Raw genomic sequence first — 24,970 nt, forward strand, 5'->3', positions numbered from 1 at the left:
ATCAAACAGCTTCAGCCAAATTCAACAGCTTTAACCAAGATACAAAACACTTCTACATTATTAAAGAGAAAATAAAGTTTTCAATAACAAAAGTACCTTTATTTTAAATCGAACTCGCTCATTCATGGCCTCAAAGTTATACAATGTAACGCGGAAGGACAAAGGTGCATTAAAACTTAATATACTATTGATAACTTCATTTATTTCAGCACAAAAGCATTGACCTAAAGCACTGACCTAACAGAAGTTACAGCCATCTAATGCTCCTTGTGGGGTGAAAATCAAAACTTTTTTATGATCCAGACTTCCGAACTAAATTCCTTCCAAATTTATCGAGCTCACGTACCAGGGCCTGATCATTCTAGCCCTGTAAGAAATAAATCGGAATATTACCAAAAACTGAAAAATGCTGGATCTTAATTTTGCATTTTCATTTGAAAACTTGACACAACTGTCTTTACTGATAATAAAAACTAAGATAAAATGTCTTTAAAGATAATTACTAAATAGACGAAATTATAAAAACAGCTTTTAGGAAATCTTCAACTAGGGGTAGGTTCAGGACCTCTTAGAGAATTGGTTTTTATATGATGCATGTCTGCAGGTTTCATGTGAGAGGACCCGTAGTATACGTGAAATGCAATATGTTAAAAAAAAAAGTTGGATTAAAAAGATCTAAAACGAATTCTTGCAAATGATATTGTCCCTATTATTGAAACCTGATTTATTGAAAATTTATTCAAATATTTATTGAAAATAAATAGCTTTAGAAAACTAAATCAAGCTATTGACATTACTGCCACGGAAGATCGTACTTTAAGCTTCAAAGCATTTGGTTAGAGTTATTTAAGATTTAACTATATCCATCCATATGTAACCGTATCCATTCACTATCACGGTACACTAATTACTTCTATGAGCAAAAAATAATCGTTGGACCAGATTTTAGTGCAAAATAACATTCAATTGCAAAAACCACAATTTTGAATGTTGGCCAAAATATAGTAGGAAAAGAAAATATCAATCACAATTTTCTATACTACAACCCATGAACATTTAAAAATCTAAAGATTTTCTAAGAAACTCACCATTAAATCACAAATTTTAGGCATAATTTAGAAGCAACTTACCAATCCATGATTTTAAATCCTATGCTGTATTCCTGAGTCCAACACAGTATAAGTATTTTGGCTTAGATTCTGGATCCTCTGAAAAGAGAGACATTCAATTAGTACCAGTAGTTTAACTATTTGAATAGAGTAAAGGTTAAAATAAGCGTAAAACCAGTTTACGTATAAATTTCACATTTGCTTTATCTTTAAAATACTTGGCTGGGCAAAATTACAGCAGGCGTTTACCGGGCAATGGCCTTTACAAATGACTATTACCTTCTACTGTTCCTTACAGCGCTACCATTACCAGCAATCAACAGATTTACAGAGTAATGATTTATCAACTAAGTCCTTTAACTTTTCCTGTCCAAGAGTCGAAAAATATCCGCCGTACTACTGTACTAGAGCCTCAGCATTTTCAGTAATTATTTAATTTACCTTCAAAGCAGCCTGTAAGGTCTACAATGTTCACACTCCATGGCCTCGGGTCAACTTTAATGTCTTGGTCTAAATTGCAGTTACCCGTCGACTACTATTTGCAGTTACCGAAAAGTTCTTCCAAAGCTACAGGCACCTGTAACAAATCGAATTTCATGTTAAAGCTTCCATCAGTGCGTATTACCTGTGTTTTTGTTGTAAACTACAAATTACAGCCGTGCCCCAAAAAATTGAACTTTAGCAGTAATTTGTGGCCCACTGAAATTACTTTCTCATGGTCAGTTTTTATACACCAGTCTTATCAAAGATTCCAGAATTAAAAATCTTTATTATCTGGGCGATGAAAACTTGAATAAAAATAGTTATGATCAACCTACCAATTTAACTTTCAGGAGACTGTCCTTATCTCCACTGCTTCGTGTATATTATATCTCGATAGGTTGGTAATGCTCCATCTTAGGTCATCTTTAGGTCACCTGTAAAAGGAAAGTTAACTTAATGCCTCGCCTGAAAAGGTAAATCAGTGCCTACCAGATGCGTGATTACTGATTTGATTAAAGTTATTGCTGATCTGATTAAGGTTATTACTGATCTGATTAAAGTTCTTGAGCTTGTACTTTGCTCAGTTTTGTGTTCTTACTAAAGCGGCAAATATTTCATGTCACTACAATCATGCGATACAGTCATTAAATTGATTTTTATGTGAATATTAATTTCCTCAAAGTATAAACTACCCTTATGATAGCACCTGGTGTTAGGCTACAGTAGCCGATTCGGATCACAAATTCATTCTCTCTTCTCCGCATAAAGTCTGCAAATATGCATACTAATGGTAAATTATGCTAATCCTAAATCACAAGCTACTAGTATAAAACCCTTCATTTAATCTAAACGCCAGATGAAATACTAAATTCCCAAATCTCTGTACTTAAACTGACACTTATTTTGGATCATGATTGCCATCAGTTGCAACGCAGTACTTCCGTTTCAGCTTGCTTTCAACAACTATGCTAACTTCGAAAATCTTATAAGGTTAGTTCAGACTTCGGAATCACATGAAGTATGGCCACAATTATCAGACATTCTTACAAGACTTCATACGCAATGGCTACGCAGCAACCTGCAAACAAAATTTAGCAGACTCAAAATTACTTCAAATACCCAGCTTGTCTTTGGTTATGACTAGCACTTCCCATCTTCATTGCATGTTGAAAAAGCATATTGCAAGCTAACTACGAGTTAAGAATAAGTTAAAATTTACCTGATAGTTATATGTAAAAACCACTGATACGCTCGTTCATTTATGTTCCCTTATGCTTTACTGATAAATGTTCACAAAAAATGCCAAACTTATTGAATCTATTCCTAGAAAACCCACAGCTTACTACCAGAGCCCATACATTATGTTGTTGCTTGCCTACGAAACCTCCGCCGCGCCGTCCTGTATTTACCCAACGACCTTTCGATACTTTTTGTATGTTTCATGAGAATTTAATTAATGTTATACAGTATTTTTTTGATGGTAGTGGGGAAATTTCTCAGGTTCCGGTAACGAAATCCTATATCGGACAGCTGCGCAGAAGTAGAACCTGTCAGTTACCCAAGAACGTTGGAAAATATCAACAATTTAAGTTACTCAGGAGCATAAAAATAAAAAAAAAAAAAAATTGAAAACCAAGAAATGCCACTATTAGAACTAACATTTTATACTCCAACTTTGGCTGTTGTGCCCAAAAAACTAGAGCCAATCACTCTTGAGTGTTCGCGTTTGGGAGGCCCTCAGCCCTCGCCCAGCCATCAGGTGTGGACCCTTTTGTTCAAATACAAGAAAGCTAGTTATACGCAACGATGAATCAAGAGTTAAATGATTTTAGATGAAGTACATAAAGTTCATAATGTACACACTGCGCCAAGGCCTTGAAATCAAAAGTGCAGATATAATCTCGGGTATTCTAACACTAGCAATAAAGTCCTTACAGATGAAATTATTTGAATGACAAATTAAAATTCACATTTCCACAATAACCCCAAAATCCTATTTTCATCCATGACTAATTTAATATATTTCGAGACTACAGAAGCTTACTCACTTTGAAAAAGAAATGATGCAAAATCGGTAAAAATTTAACAGCAGAACATCACTGACACATCCTACACTTTTGTAGTCTTCTAGTAAAATGGATGAAAAGTGGGGGGAGGGTTTGGGTTTCCAAGCAAATCCAAGGACTCAGAAATAAGGGAGTTAACAATTTTTTTTTGTTTTAGTGTCTTTTTATAGCAGGTAGAGTCATTTATGACTATAAAATATAGAGAGCAACCACAATAATTCTCCTTTTCGCTAATATGTTTTTTGGGAAATGGCCCCCTTGAATAGAATAGATTTTTACAAGTGTGTGGCATTTATGAAAGGGCTATGCTAAACACCACATATTAAAAGTTAGATTTATTTCCGATTAGTGTTAATTTAAACAGATGGGAAGCTAAGAAAAATTGGTTTTGTGTGTGACGTCAGATTATACAAGGAAACACGCCATTAAACTTAAGGATTCTCACAACGAAAGAAATTATATTGTGATATAAATTCTGTCATAAGAAGTTCATGAATACACACAAACATACATACACACATATGTATATATATGTGTGTGTATATATATATACATATATATATATATATATATATATATATATATATATATATATATATATATATATATATATATATATATATATATATATAATATATATATATAAATGGTAAGCAACATCTCTCTCCTGACTAATGAATTTCACTTCAACTCGGGGAATATATTACACTCGAAGGAGGTCGCATATGATAAATGCATCCGCCACTTCGTAAGTGAATGAATAAGTCTGTTTCCTCTGTATCTAACTCAGCAAGACATAGCCTCGAATACTGATCAGGGCATGTGCAACTGTCACACGTTATTAACTTTGAGTGTACGTACATCCTGAGGGAATGAGAATGCAAAATCAATGGGACTTGATAACTTAATATTTATTTTATAATGAAAATCATGTGTGTGTGTGAGACAAAATTTATCATATATATATATATATATATATATATATATATATATATATATATATATATATATATATATATCGTATATATATATATATCTGTATAACTCTCTGTCTCTGTCTCTGTCTCTCTCTCTCTTCTCTCTCCTCTATATATATAATATCTATATATATATATATATATATATATATATATATATATATATATATATATATATATATATATATATATATATATATGTGTATGTGTGTGTGTCATGATAGTGTGTGTGTGTGTATGACACAATGTTTTAAACACTGGCGTATTCTCTAGAAAAATCGTGTACATTATCTCTTAAATTTCCCCTTTCAGTGCTAAATAATCGCATTTGAAGTCAAATAAATGTCAATTAAAAATATTTTCAATTTCCCCAGTACAGTGATTAAACTCACGTTGGCTTTAAAACGATGGATATTACGAGCCTTAAAAGCATTTTCAACATAACCGTCGCTAATTCTTTAATAACCCAACGTGAGTAAAGGTCTGTTGGAGCGCAGAAAATGAATAAGTCTACGTGTTTCTCACCCATTTATATGAAGAGCATGCATGAAGGACAGTTATTCAGATATACTCTTTCTACATAATGTTCAGTCTACGGCATGGTCAATGCTGTGTAATTTTTGTCCCCCGTTGAAATATACCAGAAAGACAGTACAATTTATTTGAGTGAAAATGGTCTCTCTCTCTCTCTCTCTCTCTCTCTCTCTCTCTCTCTCATCACTGTCATAGCACTGAGTTCCGAAAATTTGTAACATGCTTCAGCGTTACTCTATCAACATTTCCTCTCTCTCTCTCTCTCTCTCTCTCTCTCTCTCTCTCTCTCTCATCACTATCACAGCACTGAGTTCCGAAACTCTGTAACATAATTCAACGTAACTCTCTCTCTCTCCCTCTCTCTCTCTCCATTACTATCATAGCACTGAGTTCCGAATCTTTGTAACATACTTCAGCGTTACTCTCTCTCTCTCTCTCTCTCTCTCTCTCTCTCTCTCTCTCTCTCTCTCTCTCTCTCTCTCTCTCTCGCATCACAGTGAACTCCGAGACTGTATTATGCATCAGAGTTACTCTATCAAAATTCCCCTCGCATCTCTAAAACAGAGTACTGAGGAAATTAAGCCACGAGGCTTAGTAAACCTTCGTAGTCTCTGGGGTGAGAATACATACGGATTCCTACAGGCATAATGAAATAGGAGGGAGGAATACCAGATGAGTATTCCAATTCCTCTTAAAATAGACGGACGATGACCCCGTCTGTTCCCAGCTTTCTTCAGGATCTTGGGACAGGCTTCGTTTGGATGGAAATAAATATTTATTTTATGCATGTGCAAACACGTAATTGCATTTATATCCATTTAATTGCATGGATGCACAAAGATATGCACATTTGATTGGCTAAAGAGGGAATATATTTTTTATCTATCTCTCTCTCTCTCTCTCTCTCTCTCTCTCTCTCTCTCTCTCTCTCTACTACTCTTTCTCACACACTCTCTCTCTCTCTCTACACACACACACACACACACACACACACACACACACACACACACACACACACATATATATATATATATATATATATACATATATATATATATATATATATATATATATATATATATATATATATAGTATATACAGTATATGTGTGAGAGAGAGAGAGAGAGAGAGAGAGAGAGAGAGAGAGAGAGAGAGAGAGAGAGAGAGAGAGAGAGATAAAAAATGCAGTGTGATTTTACGAATGAAATCGTCATATGTATATACATATAGTACATACACATGACGATTTCATTCATAAAATCATAGTGCATAAGCTTCTTTTTAATTACAATAATATGAATCTGGGTACATTAATGTAATGCTACATTTTCTTCTGCGTTTAGTCTCTGGACAAAAGTAGTGACTCGGAAAAATTCCGAGACTATAAGCCAATGAATTAAACATGATGAGAAGCGTTTTGAAGTCTTTATTCATGTTGCAAATGAACCATAATCGGCTTTGGGATTCATCTAGGTTGCGCCTGACATTCTTCAGTCAGATGTGGTTCGAATTCATTCTGTGACGTCACTGCAGCTCCAGATGTACGCTATGACATTACTGTATACTTGCGGATCGAACGGCATGAAATACCTTATTTGTACTTATATTGATAGTGGAATAACTAAACAACGATACGCAAAAGTGGAACAGTTTAGACTGGCGAGACTATCAGTTAAAAAGCTTGATCCTTTTTTTTTCCAAATCAAAATAAGACTAAATTAACGACATACCAATCTGATTCCAGCTCATATTTCACTTCCCTCGCATCGAGTGTCAAGTTCGCTTCATTTACGATCGCGATTCACGGCAATTTGAGCAAATACGGAAATGGCGTTTTTACGCGAACATTCAAATGCAGCCTATCCGACACACTTTTCGAAGGGCATCAGGGCAGAGAATTAAAGTGCGCTGAATTATCATGTTAGTGATGTTTGACTCGCAATGGCATTATGAAATAATTAATCATTAACTGTCACCTGCTTTTTTGCTGGCATAATGAGGCATAAATTTCCATGCTAAATGTACCTGTCTCAAACGCTGCACCCTGTTTGATGTGAGAATGCAAATGTATAAAAGATGTATACTTGCGCTCGAACGATCACAAATATAAATGCATTTACATTTATGTAAATGCGTTTAGTAGCATAGATAGCTTTGACATGTATTCAACCATAAAACATGTGACATTAGTAATGCATTTATTACATACACACGCACAAACTATATATATATATATATATATATATATATATATATATATATATATATATATATATATATATATACATATATATATATATAGCTGGATATAGTGTGTGTGTGTATGCTGTGTGTGTGCATTACTGTCACTTGTGGTTGTGTATGGTTGTATGCATGTAAACTTCCTGTATATATGTATGTATATGTCTATATATATACACATGCCTAATATATACATACATACATACATATAATTTACTCAAACTCTTTATCAGTCTTTGCAGTTTCTCTTCTCTGTTACCAGTCAGAACTGTATTGTCTGCAAGCATCAGGATTCCACACTACATTCATCTTTTTATCACACTACTTTGTTCTTTTCTGAACTCGTCCATCACTCCATCCATGAAGATAGTGAACAAACCCAGAGACACGGACACCCTTGTTTCAACTCCATTTTACATAAAACCAGTAACTCTCTGTCATACAAACTAACATGTTTCACTCCCATCATAAAATATTTTTTTTGCAATCTACGATTCACCATACGATGTAAACCTTGCACATTACTTCTCTATCAGTTCTATTATTAGCTTTCTCTAATTTTTCTCTAGTTTCCATATGCCTCAGAAAGCTTTTTTTTTCACTTTACTTTAAACCTCATGCATAGCCGTTCCCATACAAACACTTAAAGAAAACGCCCTTTAGTCTGTCTTAATTTACACTGCCCATAACCTATCAGGCTTTCTGTCACCTGTCTCATCGCTTCAATCACAATATCTTCCTTGGTATACTACACAAAATTCTGCCTGTATAATTCTTACAACATCCTCAATCACCCTCATCCAAATAAAAAGGAAAAGTTATTCCTCTTAGCTATTTCTTCGGAGCCTTTCCCTCATCTATACATACCTTACACACGCTGGACAGGCACTATCCTCTCTTCGACCTTTCTACTGCAACAACTAACTTGTAACCCCATCGACTGGTGTCTCTATTTTAAACCTCTTAATTTTTATTTCCTCTGCCACACCTTCAATAGACATTCCCACCGACCTCAACCCCTCACACTCTTGCATCTTTCAATACTACTTCATGTCTGTCTTTCTCACTTAACAAATACTCAAAATGCTCACCCCACTGACCTTGGATTACAATGTTTCCGAACAGCAGCCCTTCGTTTGCATCTCTTACTTTGAAAGCCATCTCATTTACTTTTCTCTCTGCATTTGAGTACTTGTTGAACCACTTCCTATTCTCCCTGAATCCTTTACTCGCATCCCCCCTCCCCCACTTTCTTTTATTATATGCTTTTTTCGTTCTCAGCCGCACCCTAATCCTCTTATCCATTCTCTTTACTTATACGCACCATTCTCCTTTTTTTTTTTCTTGCAGTTGTACCTACAATAATCTCTATTTATCCTTCACTAAGCTTCTCATTTCCTCATCCCACAACTTCCTATTTTGCTTACCTATTTCCACCTTCCTAAACCCACGCACAACTCCTGCTAACTCCATAACCTCTCTTACAATTTTATAGTCCACACATATACACCTTCAAATGGCCCATTTTCCAGCCATTTCCTCCAACACGCTCTCTCTACTTCCACCTTATCAAACTCACTTACCTTAATTGGATTTAGAAGTATATTTACGCCCTTTACTCCTCGCCAACTTGAACATCCATCTCTTAACTCTTGTCTCAACCAAATGATGATCAGATATACCTCCAGCCACTCCTCTTCTCAGTACTACACAAGCAAGCTAGCTCCTCCAAGCACGCTGAACTAATACATAATCAAACAAAAACTTCTTCTTACCATTTTTTCTTTCCAGAGTGTGCTTGTGCATGCTTTTCATTAGAAACCATGCTTTTCCAAAAATCAAACATCTTTTCAAAAGCACTGCCACAAGACTCTCCCAGTTTTCACTTGCTCCATGAACTCTATATCTGCCAACAGTCTTCTCTTTCTCTGTCACATAACTTTGCATCTAAATCACCTAGCACTCCAAACCCAGCTTGGCATAAATTTAAACTCTCCCCCCCAAAAAAAAGACTCTCTCACTCTCATTCTCTGACAGTCCTGGCTGACACACATTCGCTGTTGCAACCTTCTCTCTTGCCATGCTCAACCTGACCTAACAATCCTCAAAGTACTGTATTGTAATTGTATTCTCCAACCCATTCCCATAGCATGCCTGGCACCAAAAGCGTAATGCTTTCTTTGTCTCTACTCCTTTGAGCTACCCAAGAAATAATTTTTTTATCCCATTCCTGCACACACATTGTCCTTTTACCTTTCTCTCACTCATGGTGAAAACATCCATTTTTCTCTCATTAAGCAAATCAGCTAGTATATGTACATTCCTTGCCATCTCACTGCATATTAAAAATCCAAGATACATAGTACGTTTACATATTTTGCTATCTGTAAACAAATGCACGATGGGTCTGCAATCACACGCTTCAACCTTTGCCGAATCTTTCACCACACAGAGCAGCGGATATACTATTATTTCCCATACAACTACAGGAGTAAGAATCTGATTGTCATTGGTGTCTATATATACATATATATATATATATATATATATATATATATATATATATATATATATATACATATATACATACATACAGATAGATATACATGTATAGATATACACACACATATATATATACATATGTGTGTATGTATATATAAATTGCTCTCTCTGTTAGAGCAGAGACATTGGGTAAGCCCGTTTAAATATTTAAAACCTCCCCTCCATTTTCGAGAAATATTCTCATGTCTTTCTCTTGAAGTTAATTTTCTTCTATTCACTGAATGCTGAATACATATCATTACCAGAAATCTATACGCAGTAGTTCAACTTTACGAAAAGTTTTCCATTGAAAGGTCCAGTACACAATGGTGTAATAATTTTATTTGTAATATTACAGTGCCACATGATATAATATTTCAGAGTTACAGAAAACATTGATATTTTCTGTATCACGACAAATTAATTTCCAAACATCCCTTAAGCGTTTCTGTACAAAAGGTTTTTACTCGTTAATGACGGGAAATTATGTTAAAACTGAAATGAATTAAGAAAAGAAAAGTAGGTAGGCTTATACTTACATACATATCCATCCATCTATCTATCTATATATCTTTCTGTCTATCTGTCGTGTCCAGGAAGGAGAAACAAGAGAAGTGAAAAGAGAAGTACTCCGAAGTACAAAATAAAAATCTTTCAACTGCACTTGCAGAACGGAAGAAAGAGCCATGCTGGGGAACTCCGGAATATAAAAGGATGAGCAGCAGTGTTAATGGAAAAAACGAGAGAGAGAAAAAGCGCAAACGCTGAGTATATATTCGGGGGAGAAATGGACAAGAATTAAAAAAAAAAAAAAAAAAAAAAAAACGATTTACGGAAGGGAAACAGAAGAGAAAATGGGTATTCAGCAAATGGATCAGAGAATAAAAGCTGTAAAAGAAGAGACGCTGCTGGAAGAGAATACATATACTCTTGTGTCGTTGGAGTGAATGTTCTGAAACGTTGTAGAGAGTAAAACGTTCAGCTGCAGAAGAGAGGTAGAACTGGAAGATGGAATCGGTGAAGGGGTAAATGTAGATGGTTTTTTTTTGTGGGAGTAATTGATGAACGAAAGAAAAAAAAAAGGGTAATAGGCACAGTTAATGGGATTCCAAGTGGAAAGGTGAGGCACTGCAGGTAGGTAAGAGTAAGATCGAGTGCTTGACAAGCCTATGTAAACTATATCTAACATGCATTGCAGACAGGTAAATAGAGTTATTATTACCCAACTTATGGAGAAAGGTGATACAGTGCGCTATAAGATATTTAGGGGCATGGCAATGTTTTTGTAAACAAGGGAAAGTGTTGTAGGTAAATAACAAAGGTAGCGTACACGGGAAGGTATGTATAGAATCTACCGGTCGCTTTTTACCAGATACGTATGTAATGGTAACAGCCACAATGGCCTCTCTAACTTCACACTTTTTGAATACGCTTGTCACTAGAAAGCCTTAGATCCAAACGCAAGGAATATGAAGTAATTCTGATGTCTGGTAGCAAGATTGGTAAGGGTTTGATGGGGGAGACGTGAATATGGAATAGAGGACTGATATACCAGAACAGTGAGCGATGCTAGACACAGGTTATGGAAGATAGGAATGTAGAACAAAAAATGTTAATAAGTACTTAACCTCAGTTACATTGGATGAAGAATCCTAACGGATTATGAACTGGTCCAGAAAAGAAAAGATTATGGCATTCTTATTCCATATTTTTATAAAACTCAACATTAGGTACTTGAAACCTCATTTTGACCAGGTTATAAGTAAAAGGTTGCTACTATAGTAGTGGACAAAGAAGAGGTAATTTAAATGTTTTGTAATGTCAGGTAGAAGGATTCTGTTATAGCATAAATGGAGAAGCATGCACGTTAGCTAAGGTACAAGTTAACGCAAGAAAACTGAGACTCTCAATGCCTCCCTGTACAGTAATTCCTGTTCATTTCGAAGATGGGCCAAAATTTAGCTGCAGTGGGAATGTACTTGAAGTCTTCGCGTGAAGCAATATAACAATAAAAAAAAGAATTTGACTGAAGGAGGCGCTGCTTGAAACGTAATTACAAACTTTGGGAACCAGTGGAAAAGAAGACATAAGAAAAGGGAAAGAGAGAGTGGAAGAGAATAAGATTAAGGTTGTTGAGTGGTTTGGAGAAAATTTCATCAGGCATTTTTCGGGAAAGATGTTTTGGAAGGTGAAAGCGGAGGAAGTATTAAAGAGGAAATGCCCTTGCGAGGAAAAATGCTTGTTGGAAGCACACTGACAGGTGAGGTGTCAGACGGAGGTCGGGTTGGAGAACACAGATGGAACAACAGAGGACAGGCAGTCGAGGATGGTGATTAACTCGAATGATATCACATTTAAGATTCAGTTGCTTGTGAACTGCGATGTTCCGCAGTGCCATTTAAAGCAAGCCGGTCCTTCATATGATACCATTAAAAATCTAGCAAATTTCTGGAAATAAATGAAAATGTGTAAAATGGGACATAATTTGTAGCTTGTAAGAAAGCTTACATCAGGAAAAAACTGAGTTGCAAAAATTGTCTTTGGAAAGTTCAATGTAAACCGAATATTTTTGTATAATCCCACTTACATTTCTCTGAAAGAATTTCCATAGGTAGAATATTCAAACCTGCTGCTGTTGCCTTATGTGCTGCATATGCTCCTGCTGCTGCATATACTATCAGCATTTCCACGTCATGTTACTCAATAGACTGCGTTATAAAGGGAGTTCAATTAGTAGGGTACACTTTGTACTACCAGGGAACAAAATTTGGCTGCTAGAATTTGCATTACTCGTCTTGCAATCAAGATTTTATATTAGGAACTGTCATTAGATGTCTTGTGTTAATGTAGTTTTGAGGATAGAGCAAAATTAAAAAAAAAACTTAAGGGTTTATGGTTCACAGAATTAAAATGCTTTGAAGGAGCCCTTTTACCTTTGCATATCCGACATAATGTATTTGACAGTGGAACTTGATAACATAACAGCATTTTATTCGGTCTTTGCAATTTTATTTAGAGTTTGGCGAAATAATAATTGAAAAAAAAAATGCTTTTACAAAAATAAATGAATGTAATGACCTGATGGATAAATAAGTATACAGATTCTTTTTCATCTCTCGCACGCACATACACACATACATATATACATACAGACATACATACACACATATATATACATATACATATATACATACATATTGTACATACATATCAACAAACAAGCACGCACATACACCTATTTTTCTGCAAATACACCAATGTATTACATCTTAGAACCCTCGCCTGTCCTGTCATCAATAACCCAAGTCCTTTAAGTTCTCTTACGTGAAAATGGAATCTTATGAATATTTCTTGTAAATTTATTATCACATTCGCGGGTTTTTAAGTTTATTTCTGTCATTTATGTCCCCTAGATTTCCATACAAATGGCGTCTTAAGAAATACCGACACCTTTTATCGCATTTTGAATTTTATAGGAGAGCGTAAATAAGCGGCTTTTCCTTTCCTGGAGATAAGAGTGTGCTAACAGAATTATCTGAGTGATAGTAAGTGCATTTTATTCATGAAGGGACTTGCTCAACACTTGTATTTTTCAATATTCTCAGATATTAGCATCTCATTTCCTTGGGAGCTCCCTGGTGAAGCAAGCCTCGCCTAAACCTCACATCACGTATGCTCTTTGTTTTTCCATTTTTTTTCTTTTGTTCAAATAAAGATCCCTTCAAAGAAATCTTGGATTTTTATTTTCGCTTTTCGTTCAAGAACATCCTCACCAACCGAAAAATTCATATTTTCATAAATTTTTTTTTTTCCCATTAAAGAAGATTCTTTTTAATGGAAAAACTCTTGAATTTTTAAGTCTTTCATTCAAGAACATCCTTCAAGTTAAAACCTTTGTTTCTCTTCAATTCAAGACTCTCCTTAAGAATCCCTTGAATGATACTTTTTTCGATCAAGAGTGTCTCCCTAAATCAATTTACATTTTTTTTAGGTTCATGAAAATTCATATTCATAAAACTTTGAAATATTTCTTGTCAATATCATACTCGCAAAATATTTGAAGTAAGCACCTTTCCGATTTCTGAGTATTTATATAAGCTGAAACCCTCACTGCATTCATAATCCGTAATTAAATAATCCGTTGCGGAGAGTGGTAAAAACGTTGTTGAAGGGCAAACATGAAAACATGGATGTAAACTAATGATACTGTTTTTCATCTCGCGATCAGTAACGCATTATATACAGTATACATATTTTTTCCGTGATTTTATTTTTTTCTGGCAAAGCTGTTTAAGCTTTTAATCTCAAGTCGTTACATTGCCGAGGCTAGAAAGGTATTGTAAGTAAATAAGTTTCAGGAATATTAACGTATTAATACTTATATCATAATGACTATATGAAAAATTATGAACACTTATCTTTCTTTTACTTTTAAATTCTTGTTGGCTTCAATCTGCTGTTAATAAAGACTGATATTAAAAGAAATGATGATAATAATAACTTTTTCTATCTCTTAACCCTTTAATCCATAAATCTACTAAGCTTATGATCAAACCTACCTCAATGTTTGAAGCCTACAGAACAATATATATATATATATATATATATATATATATATATATATATATATATATATATATATATATATATATATATATATATATATATATATATATATTATCTGCGTAACACGAGAGCAACCCTGTAAGGGATTCCAGCAGAGACTGAGCATCTCATAAACAACAACTAATTTAAATGGACATTAATTCAACATATCCGCTTCCCTAATGACCGTGAGACCATTGAGTTGTCTTCGTCTTCACGAATGGAATGGTCGATGTTATTGTGGGGGTTTAATTGCCTGAACAAGTGATTTCTTCCTCTGGTGCAGGGAACAATGGAGGTAATGTTCCCCCATGGGATCTTGATGTATATGGGCGGGTTATTTATTCAGAGATGTTCCCCTGTGATAAGTTCTTGCAGCTAAAATTACAATAACTGTCTCCTATGCAGGCAGACAGGCAGACTGATTGACTGACAAACAGACAGACAGACAGACATACACACAAAAAGACAGCCAGCCACACAGACAGACAGACAAGAGGATGACATACGTCATACACATCATCGCAAGGCCTTTGGTTTGATCTGCCCCCCTACCAGTCGACCCAAGGATGTTTTGGGGTTAGCAACCTCCTCCAAAAAGCAATATCAATAATTAAAAGGATAAAACCTTTTGGTCCGAACCCCTCTACAAGGGAAACAGATGCATGGTGAAATGCATTTGTGATCTATAGTCTACTTATGTGATAGGATGTGTCTACATTTATTAAGTAACGTATTTATGAAATGCATTCATAATTTATATATACTTAGGTACATAGGATGTGTCTACATTTATGAAGTAACATATTTATGAAATACACATATAATCTACACCTACGTACATAGGGTGTGTCTACATTTATGAAGTAACGCATTTATGTACATAGTATATAAAAAACTAAAAAAAAAAAAAATAAATAAATAAAAAAACTGGGGAAATAACAGACAGAAGCTGTCAGCAACTTTCAAGAGCGACCCGAATGAAATCACAGAACAGAGCTCCTCCCGCCATCGCTGGGGAAATTGAAGCCTGCTCAAAGACAGGACGAATCTGAAACCCACGTCAGCGTCATCTTATCACTACCGGAAGACGGCTGCAGGAACCCGACCCCTAATTCGATTTGACCTCATCTTGCTGAATAAACCCTCCGGTAATAGCGGAACGAGACCACGATGATGTGGGGACGACGGTGCCGTCCACCGCATCCTTTGATATGCCGCCGGTGAGGGTGCAATATCTGAGGGACTGATAGCCTATTTAAAATGAAATTTTTCTTCGGTGAGGTTAGAAGCATGTGGATATCTGTTTCAGCGAGTATGGGTATCTTTACACACATATACTGGTATATGTATGTATGTATGTGTATATATATATATATATATATATATATATATATATATATATATATATATATATATATATATATATATATATATATATATATATATATATATATATATATATATATAAAGGCATGTGCAGGAGGTCCACAAAACACATCAAAAGCCATAGTAATTTATTTCATGAGGCGTTTGCACATGTAAAGGCACAGAAATTATATATATATATATATATATATATATATATATATATATATATATATACATATATATATATGTGTGTGTGTGTGTGTGTGTGTGTGTGTGTGTGTGTGTGTGTGTGTGTGGGTGTGTGTGTGTGTAAGCTCAACCTAAATAAAGATTAAACAAACAACTGCAACGCTGACCCGTAAGCGGAACAATTACATTGGCAGGGCCTGGTTCAGATACATCTAAATTTGGCATCGTATATGCCACTCATCTACAGCCGTGTTGACAGCGTCTCCAATCACTAAATGTCATCATAATGAATATCAGTCAAACGTCCTTTCGAATCAAAGCGACGCGGAAAGCAACCTTCACAAAATTCACACGAAAGTTTCATTTTCGGTTTCGGAATATAAAAATAAATAGCTTGAAATTCAAATGTGACTTCCACGTCAAAGTCGAATCATTCTGCAACAGGCAGGCCTTGTTGGTTCACCTGGTTTATTTATGCCTGTGTTTCAACGAGACTCGAATGCCGGTAATTATAAATCCGATGCATCATAATATATGACCTAACTTATATTTGAAGTACAAGAGACTGAAACGTGGAAGGGTAAAGGCTAGTGAAGAACTCATGAAAAAATCCATAAACACTATTAAGAGAAAAGCGATAGAAAATAGCAGATTAAGTCGTTCAATTGTATTTCAGGAGACATTTAGGACGAAGCACTGATGCTGATACTCACAATGACCTCTTAAATTCTCTAATGTCTCATACTCTCTGGGCGTCTTTTTTTGTTGAAGATTAAGCTTGCTGTATGTTCAGACACACACGCACAGACACATATATATGTATTTCTGAGGTAGAGTGAATTGGATATTAAAGGACGTTTGTAGCTTTCTGATTGTATATGAATCACGGTGATGTGATAAATAGTCATATATGTATGTATGTATGTATGTATATATATTGTATATATATATATATATATATATATATATATATATATATATATATATATATATATATATATATATATATATATATATATATATAACTATCCTCCTTTTGAAGGTAGCCAAAAAGGCATAGCTATCCGGTTATCATAAGTCTCTTGGGATGAGGTTGTTGAGTCCCATGCCCTGTCTTGACCCTAAAACATCGCTATCACAGGTCCAAAGAAGACAGGGAATGGAGAAAGGAAGGAAGAAATGATACTAGACCTCCTGGTACCAAAGAGGAAGGAATGTTCAAGAAGTTAGGAAACACCAAAATAAGAGGAGAATTCCTGAGTCTCTCAGTAAAGGGAAAAAAGTAGTGACTGTCACTGCGTACGTAAATCGAGCACTACCGATTTCAGTGGAGTAAGCACCGAGGGGGAACTCTATCCTTGAGTTCAAGAGAATAGGCTTAAGAGAGAGAGAGAGAGAGAGAGAGAGAGAGAGAGAGAGAGAGAGAGAGAGCCCATCGAAAGGTGATTTGACCAAAGCCGCTGCCTTTAGACTCAATCCTGTCGAAGAGGAAGACCGCAGTTGAAGAGCCTCACATTTGAGGGATATAAGCTCTAGTAACTGGGATGTTGAAAAGCATTTACGAATCGGAATCATAAACCCGACATATTTAATAAACTGATACAGTGAATAACGTAAATGTTGGATGTCTCCTGTCAAATAAATCGAAAATGGTAGGGTAAATTTGTACCGAGAAAGCCAATGAAAATCATCATAGAAAACGTCTCGTGTGTGGCAGGGTTGACTTAAGTAGGATGACTTCAGTATTACACGCAATATAATTCTGGCAGGAAGCCCTTAGCTCAGGCAAGTATGCAATATCCTCGAATATCGTCAAAGGGATGGCCTTTTATGACTTGCAACGAATTTCTCTGCTAAAGGTGGCGCTTCTTCAGAGGTAGAATAGGTCGGATAACAGAGCGTTGCAGAAAACATCGGTATATAGACCTGTAATTTTCTCCAGGTGGCCTATTTGGTCCAAGTTGAGAAATCTGTTAAGGGAAAACTGAAGCCTAACTTTCCTCGAGAGGTAAAATAATCAGAACGGAAGTGCGAAGAAGTAAATATATGTGTTGAGATATTTATTCGCAGTTTAAAAATGACTTAATGGAAAAAATCTGAAACTCATGTTTATATAAAAAAACATATATAATTTTCGTCAGAAAATTAATGGCAATTATTCAGAGCTGATGTTTCTTGACAGGTAAAGCGTTCTGAATAAAAGCATTGGAAAGTTACGAAATAGGATTAGGATATACGAATTTTCCATGAAATATTTACCCACAGTTTGGAAATTGGGAAATGGAAATATTTCGTGAAATATTTAGCCAATGTTTGAAACAGCTTCTGGTACCTGAATTCTATTTGCTTTCACATTATTAACTGATAAATAAATGTGACAAGAACAAAGGATCCCTAAATTATATCACAAAATGCTTCTTGAAAAACGCATGGCTCTCTCTCCGTCTCTTAGTCCACTGCAGAGACGACAATCATTTGCAAAATAAATGTGTTTAGTCTTATCTTTAAAGGTGGAATTCTCGAATCAAGCCCTCTGACCCCAAAAAAAAAAAAAAACATAAAAACTATCATATATTTTAACCTGGCAGTCAGAGGAGCATACCAGAATAAAGTGGATGGAAGTATTTCAAAATCAGAGACATATACTGGCAAAGCAACTTGGAGGTGAAAGGTCAAAAGAACGAACCACGAAAGCGACACATGACAAAATATACAACGTACCTTCGGCAATACACCAATATATTCAGGTATTTCGGACAGAAGAAGAGAATATTTATTGCACCGCGATGAAATTTGTTGGAACTGAGAGGGACCGGGAAAGCGCCCAAATGTTTTAGCTTAGATGAAAAGTGCAGTAAACAAACACGGGCTTTCTAATGGGTTGCTGATTGGAATTCACATTCATAAATACATACTTTCATTTATACATACATACTGATCAGAAAGATGGAATAGTTCCTCGTTGGACGAGTCGGTAGAGTTCTCGGCTAGCACTCTGCTAGGCCCGAGTTCGAGTGTCCGACCAGCAGATGAAGAATTAGAGGAATTTATTTCTGGTGATAGAAATTCATTTCTCGGTAAAATGTGGTTCGGATTCCACAATAGTTGTAGGTCCCAAGTTGCTAGGTAACCAATTGGTTCTTAGCCACGTAAAATAAGTCTAACCCTTCGGGCCAGCCCTAGGAGAGCTGTTAATCAGCTCATTGGTCTAGTTAAACTAAGGTATACTTAACTTAACTTAAAGTTGGAATATGCAACTGAAACTTAATGCTTCTCAGGAAACATTGTATGCTTACATACTGTACATTCATACTGATCAGAAAGACGGTACGTACAGCTAAAATTTAAGACTTCCCAGGAAACATTGCATAGGTTTTCTTCCATCGATTTATTCTATAAATTACGATGTGCTATATATAATATATTATTAAGTCGAACTTGTCTTTTAATGTGCATGCAAAGCGTCGTGGGTGTCATGCAGAAAAGTTGAAGAGACTAAAAATCTCGCAATACGCACGACCGAACTGCTTATGACGTCATAATGACGTAAGAGAAGACTGAAGTCATGAGGCCCATGCAAAACAACTAATACGTACAGCACGGAGATAAAAGCGGCTTTACATTCATTCCTGAATTCGGGTGTATTCATGTCACTCCCGGAATCGTTAATAATAACAGTAATGCTGCCAAAAAAAAAAAAAAAAATGAAAGCCAGCGAAGGTGAAGTATCTATACAGGGACACGGAGAATAATAATGATGTCGCTTCAGAAGAATTCAGTTCAAAAGTCCTTTTGATCGGTATGCTGTGACACAATTGCGGCATAACTGTAGTCATTGTTTTCGGAATAAATGTTCTATTTCGGCCGTGGATTTAGCAACTCTGCACCCATGAAAAAATATATGTTGGTGACTCTTAATGCGAGGCAAAAATTTGGGGATTTTTGGTTTACTCAGCTGAAAGGAACCAGGAGGGGAGGGCAGAATATGTATGGCTTTTATGGCTTATTGTTGTTTTCGAAATCGTTATGACGTAAAAGATGTACATATTCATACGGCAAAGTATAAAACGACAATTACCTTTCTATACAGCTATCACAGAATGAAATGCCCGCAGGTAAATTAAAAGAAACACAAAGGTTGAAGGAAACAACAAAATCGAGATGAAGATGAAAGTACTGAGGTTCACTTAATAAACTGACATATGAATGCTCTCATGCAAAGGACTTGGGAATTAAGTTGAATAAAATTAGCATGAAAGAAACACGGCCGTTTGAAGTAGTATTACAGGATATTCTTAGCGTGGGAGCATAAAAAAAAACACACACACACACACACACACACACACACACAGAGAGAGAGAGAGAGAGAACCACGAAAAGCATAGTTCATCAATAGTGCACACTAACTACTGAGGGGTCTACGTTCTGATTTAAAAAGTCCCTTTTTTTCCCTCATTGCCTAAATAATAAACTTCTTCTAAGCTTTTCAGCACGGCTCACTTACGAAGTCCAGAAAGTAAAACAAAACATTACCGTGTGAGTGTTAATGTAGATGGTTCGGTCTTGTGGAGAGAATAAGGGAAGATACGTCAAGGACGAAATTATGCAATTCTGAAGTGTTGGGAGGAAGGAAGAGAGGATGACTTAGAAGGGGATAAATAGGCAGGTTGAAGGATGTACTGGAAAGGAAGAGTCTTGACGTCTAGGAAGCGTGAGGGAGAGATAGGAATGGTGGCAGTGTGCGCAAGAGGGTTCGATGCACTGCTAGTAATCCTCCTGAGTAGGTGTATGAAGTCAAATTTTTCTGCACATGATTTTCATTTATAGTTCAGCAGTTTAATCGTTAATGTGTTTGCAAAACGGCTGAAATTAAATACACACACACACACATTATTTATTTATATATATATATATATATATATATATATATATATATATCTATATATATATATATATATATATATATATATATATATATATGTGTGTGTGTGTGTGAGTATGTGTAAGTTTATTAGCATTACACTTGTTTTCAATGGCACTGACATATATATATATATATATATATATATATATATATATATATATATATATATATATATATATATATGTATATATATATATATATATATATATATATATATATATATATATATATATATATATATATATATATATATAAAAAAATGTGTGTGCTTTGTAATCTGTGTGCAGCTATTCCACACTAACCCTTTAAAGATTTACATGTAATTAAGTCGTTTAAGAAGGGCTTACATGCAATTTATATATACAGTTTGCATATATGTATTCGTGCACTGTGCTATGCCGAGCACGCACCAAACAAGCTCCAAAATAATTTGTCGCACAAAGTCATCTTTTCTGGGAATCACCAACAGTCCATTTTCAGCCGACACTGACGTAAACCCAAAATTTCAATGAACACCGAAATTATTCAGCAAGCGCAGATATATCGCATATCTTTGGTCTAACATTATGCCGCAGCGATATATTGTTTTCCCAAAGAGATAATCCCTTCTAGTTCCGGAAAATAGTTCATACACGGAATGAGTGAAAACTCTCACCAGTAATGTCGTAGAATTCCCGAATGCATATATTCTCTGGTCAGAGTTATTGTGATTTGAAAGCACCTTTATCAGCATATATAACCACACATTTTTTTTTAGGAATTCATCTGTAGTTATTCTGACGGTACGTGAGCAGGTAGTTAAAGTAGCTAGAACGTTCTGGTGTAGAATGGAAAATTGAACTTTCAGGGAATTCAAAATTTTTCCCCTTTTCAGTTTTGTTCATCAAGTGATGGAATTGACTGTTGGGAAGTTTTATGGCGTCCCAACTGCAAAGCAAACCACTATAGTAGCCTTCTGTCCTGGGCCTTCTTCGACACTTCCCCTGCAGTTTACAGACTATTCTTCAATAATTAAGGCAATTAAACCTCTTAATGTGAATAATGCTTGCTGTTAAAAAAACGCCATTCTCATGCATTAGCTAAAGATATCTCGGGAGAAATGAGAGAGAGAAAAAAATGGGTCGTTCTGACGGGAAATTGCTACTTACTGCCTTACGTATTTCGGGCCTTTAAGTGACTTCGAAATCATTCGTTCACCTAAGAATATCGCCAGTCATAATTTCTAATCAGCGACCTGCAGCTTCCCCTTTGCGACTGAAATTGCAGAGGAAATGAGTTTTTTATTTTTTATTTTTTTTAGAAATTGATATCCCCACAAACAGGTCTATCAGCACCACAAGTTGGTATTTTCCTTGAGGAAATGAAAATGGCCACTATCAAAATTATCCTTCCAAGAAATATATATTGCGAATAAACATGTTATTCTTCACTTGAATGTTGGTCTAAAATGTTGGATAACTATGTCAGATCTACATAGTTTTACATAAAAAAAGAGCAATTAACGGTAACGCGTAGCATATTCTATCTCGATAAATTTGGATTGCTTGTGTGATCACCATTCGTTTCAACAACAGGATTCCATTTGTCTTCAATGGTTTACCCGCTTACTGTTCGTGGTTCCTGTGTTATCACAGGACATAATCAATGTTCTCGGACCCTGGACGAGGTCACGGACTGAATAATGACCTTTTACACAGTAAATACATTTACTAAACCTTTTCTTTTCCACATGATGATCGCCAAACGCTCTCATGGATTTTAGTTCGTAGAAACGTGATCAATACCTGGAACTGAAGCCTTCAGGAATGAAGGACTTACAATGTCATTCGCTAACAGCTGGGGCATGTCAGTTTATCAATGAATTTCCTGAAATAGAAAATAAAACTTGAGAAAGAAAGGTATAATCGACGGCCATTGATTAAGTTTAAATGGTTATAAAGTTATTGATGGATTCCGAGAAGGTCGAAGGAAAAAGAGAACGAAGAACACTGAGGATTCCCGGAAATTCTAAATAGCTATGGCCCACCTTATCACGGTTAAGAAGGACGAAACTTCTCACTCCACAATGGCAGGCTATTCTTGGAATGGCTACATTAATGATATAATCTTATGAAGCGTATAAAAGGTTGTGGCGCTCTTGCAAGATGACCATTTTTTTCTTATTTTCTAAATTTTTTGACCGTTAGAGAAAGTCATCAAGGTAGGGAAAATTATGTTAATCCCTTAATGGTAAAGTATATTTTTAAAAAGTTTTAACGATGGTGCTTGAGGAAAATTTTCCTCAGGACCTCTCATTTTTAAAACACCTTCCACCTCACTCCTTTTATTTTATAAGTTAAGATAAGCGCATGAGAACATGCAAGCATAATTATGCGCTTGTACAATAATGTCCAGTTTTTTTTTTCAGGCACTGTGTGTATATATATATATATATATATATATATATATATATATATATATATATATATAATATATATACAATATATATATTCATATTCATATATATATGTGTATGTATGTATGTATATATATATATATATATATATATATATATATATATATATATATATATATATATATATATATATATATATATATATATATATATAATGGCGTGTTGTTTCAAATGTCTGAACCTCGAAGCTACTTTGACATTAAGCAGACAAACAACACGAGTCTGTCACAAGGGTCGTAAAAGCCATATAATATCGACCATATCAGTCTGGATCTTATTTTTTAAAAGATGTCCACTTTATCTAATTATGTACGTATGTAGATATATATATATATATATATATATATATATATATATATATATATATATATATATATATATATATAATATATATAGTGTATACTGTATATATATACACACACATATATACATATATATATATATATATATATATATATATATATATATATATATATATAGAGAGAGAGAGAGAGAGAGAGAGAGAGAGAGAGAGAGAGAGAGAGAGAGAGAGGAGAGAGAGAGAGAGGAGACGAACTCTTTTTAAAGGAAAAAAAACTCTATAAACGAATTAAGGTAAAAGGCTGAAACCTTTCAAGATAGCAGAGACTGGTCTCGAGGGCATACTTGAAAAGGACCTGAACCTTATTTTGGTGAACAATTTCTTAGCATTTGTGCTGTGAATTCAGTTCTTATACTGTACGTTTCATGTCAGTACTATGTTCTTATTATGGGGACAACATTAGAATTTACAGTTAACACACCCTTTCGGAAAATACACAAATAGATGTGCCTGTTTGTTAATATGTTTGTGCGTGTTTGTTAGAGAAAAAGAGAGGCAGAAAGAACTGATTATTAAAAGTGATTGTTTGTTAGAGAAAGAGAGAGACAGAAAGAAATTAATATTATAGGTATAGGAAAAAATGAGAAATACGCATTATTATTATTATTATTATTATTATTATTATTATTATTATCATTATTATTATTATTATTATTCAGAAGATGAACCCGATTCATATGAAACAAGCCCACAAGCGACATTAACTTGAAATTCCAGCATCCAAAGAATATTAAGATGTTCATTCGTAAGAAGTAACAGAAGGAGATGGGAAATACAGAAAGGGGAGATCAGTTATTAAAAAGACAGATAAATTAACAAATTAATAAATCGATAAAGACAGACAAGAAACAGCAAATCTACCTCAAGGTTTTAACGACATCGAGGTAATTAATCCTTTCCTCCTAGCTGTGCTCGCTGTTAGTTCCTCGTTGGACGGATCGATATCGTTCTCGGCTAGCACTTTGCTGGGCCTGCGTTCGATTCTCCGGCCGGCCAATGAAGAATTAGAGGAATTTATTTCTGGTGATAGAAATTCATTTCTCTCTATAATGGTTCGACTCCAATAATAAGTTGCAGGTCCCGTTGCTAGGTAACCAATTGTCTAGCCACGTAA

At 35.0% G+C, this 24,970-nt stretch overlaps 1 long non-coding RNA gene across 4 annotated transcripts in view; it reads right to left on the bottom strand.

Moving 5' to 3' along the window:
- Positions 1-24,970, bottom strand: part of LOC136833324 (uncharacterized) — a 390,301-nt gene that overhangs the window by 9,077 nt on the left and 356,254 nt on the right. Inside the window, exons 1-5 of one of the 4 annotated variants that reach the window (XR_010851425.1) lie at positions 3,641-3,732; positions 1,928-2,026; positions 1,551-1,686; positions 1,131-1,208; positions 183-367 (exon numbers count right to left, since the gene is read on the bottom strand). This is a non-coding gene — a long non-coding RNA (uncharacterized lncRNA). Of the gene's footprint in view, positions 1-182; positions 368-1,130; positions 1,209-1,550; positions 1,687-1,927; positions 2,040-3,640; positions 3,733-24,970 lie in introns of those variants that run through there. The other 3 variants (XR_010851426.1, XR_010851424.1, XR_010851427.1) reach the window with 3 other exon arrangements.

The sequence above is a fragment of the Macrobrachium rosenbergii genome, chromosome 51 (assembly GCF_040412425.1).
Source record: "Macrobrachium rosenbergii isolate ZJJX-2024 chromosome 51, ASM4041242v1, whole genome shotgun sequence".
Classification (NCBI taxonomy): Eukaryota; Metazoa; Arthropoda; class Malacostraca; order Decapoda; family Palaemonidae; genus Macrobrachium; species Macrobrachium rosenbergii.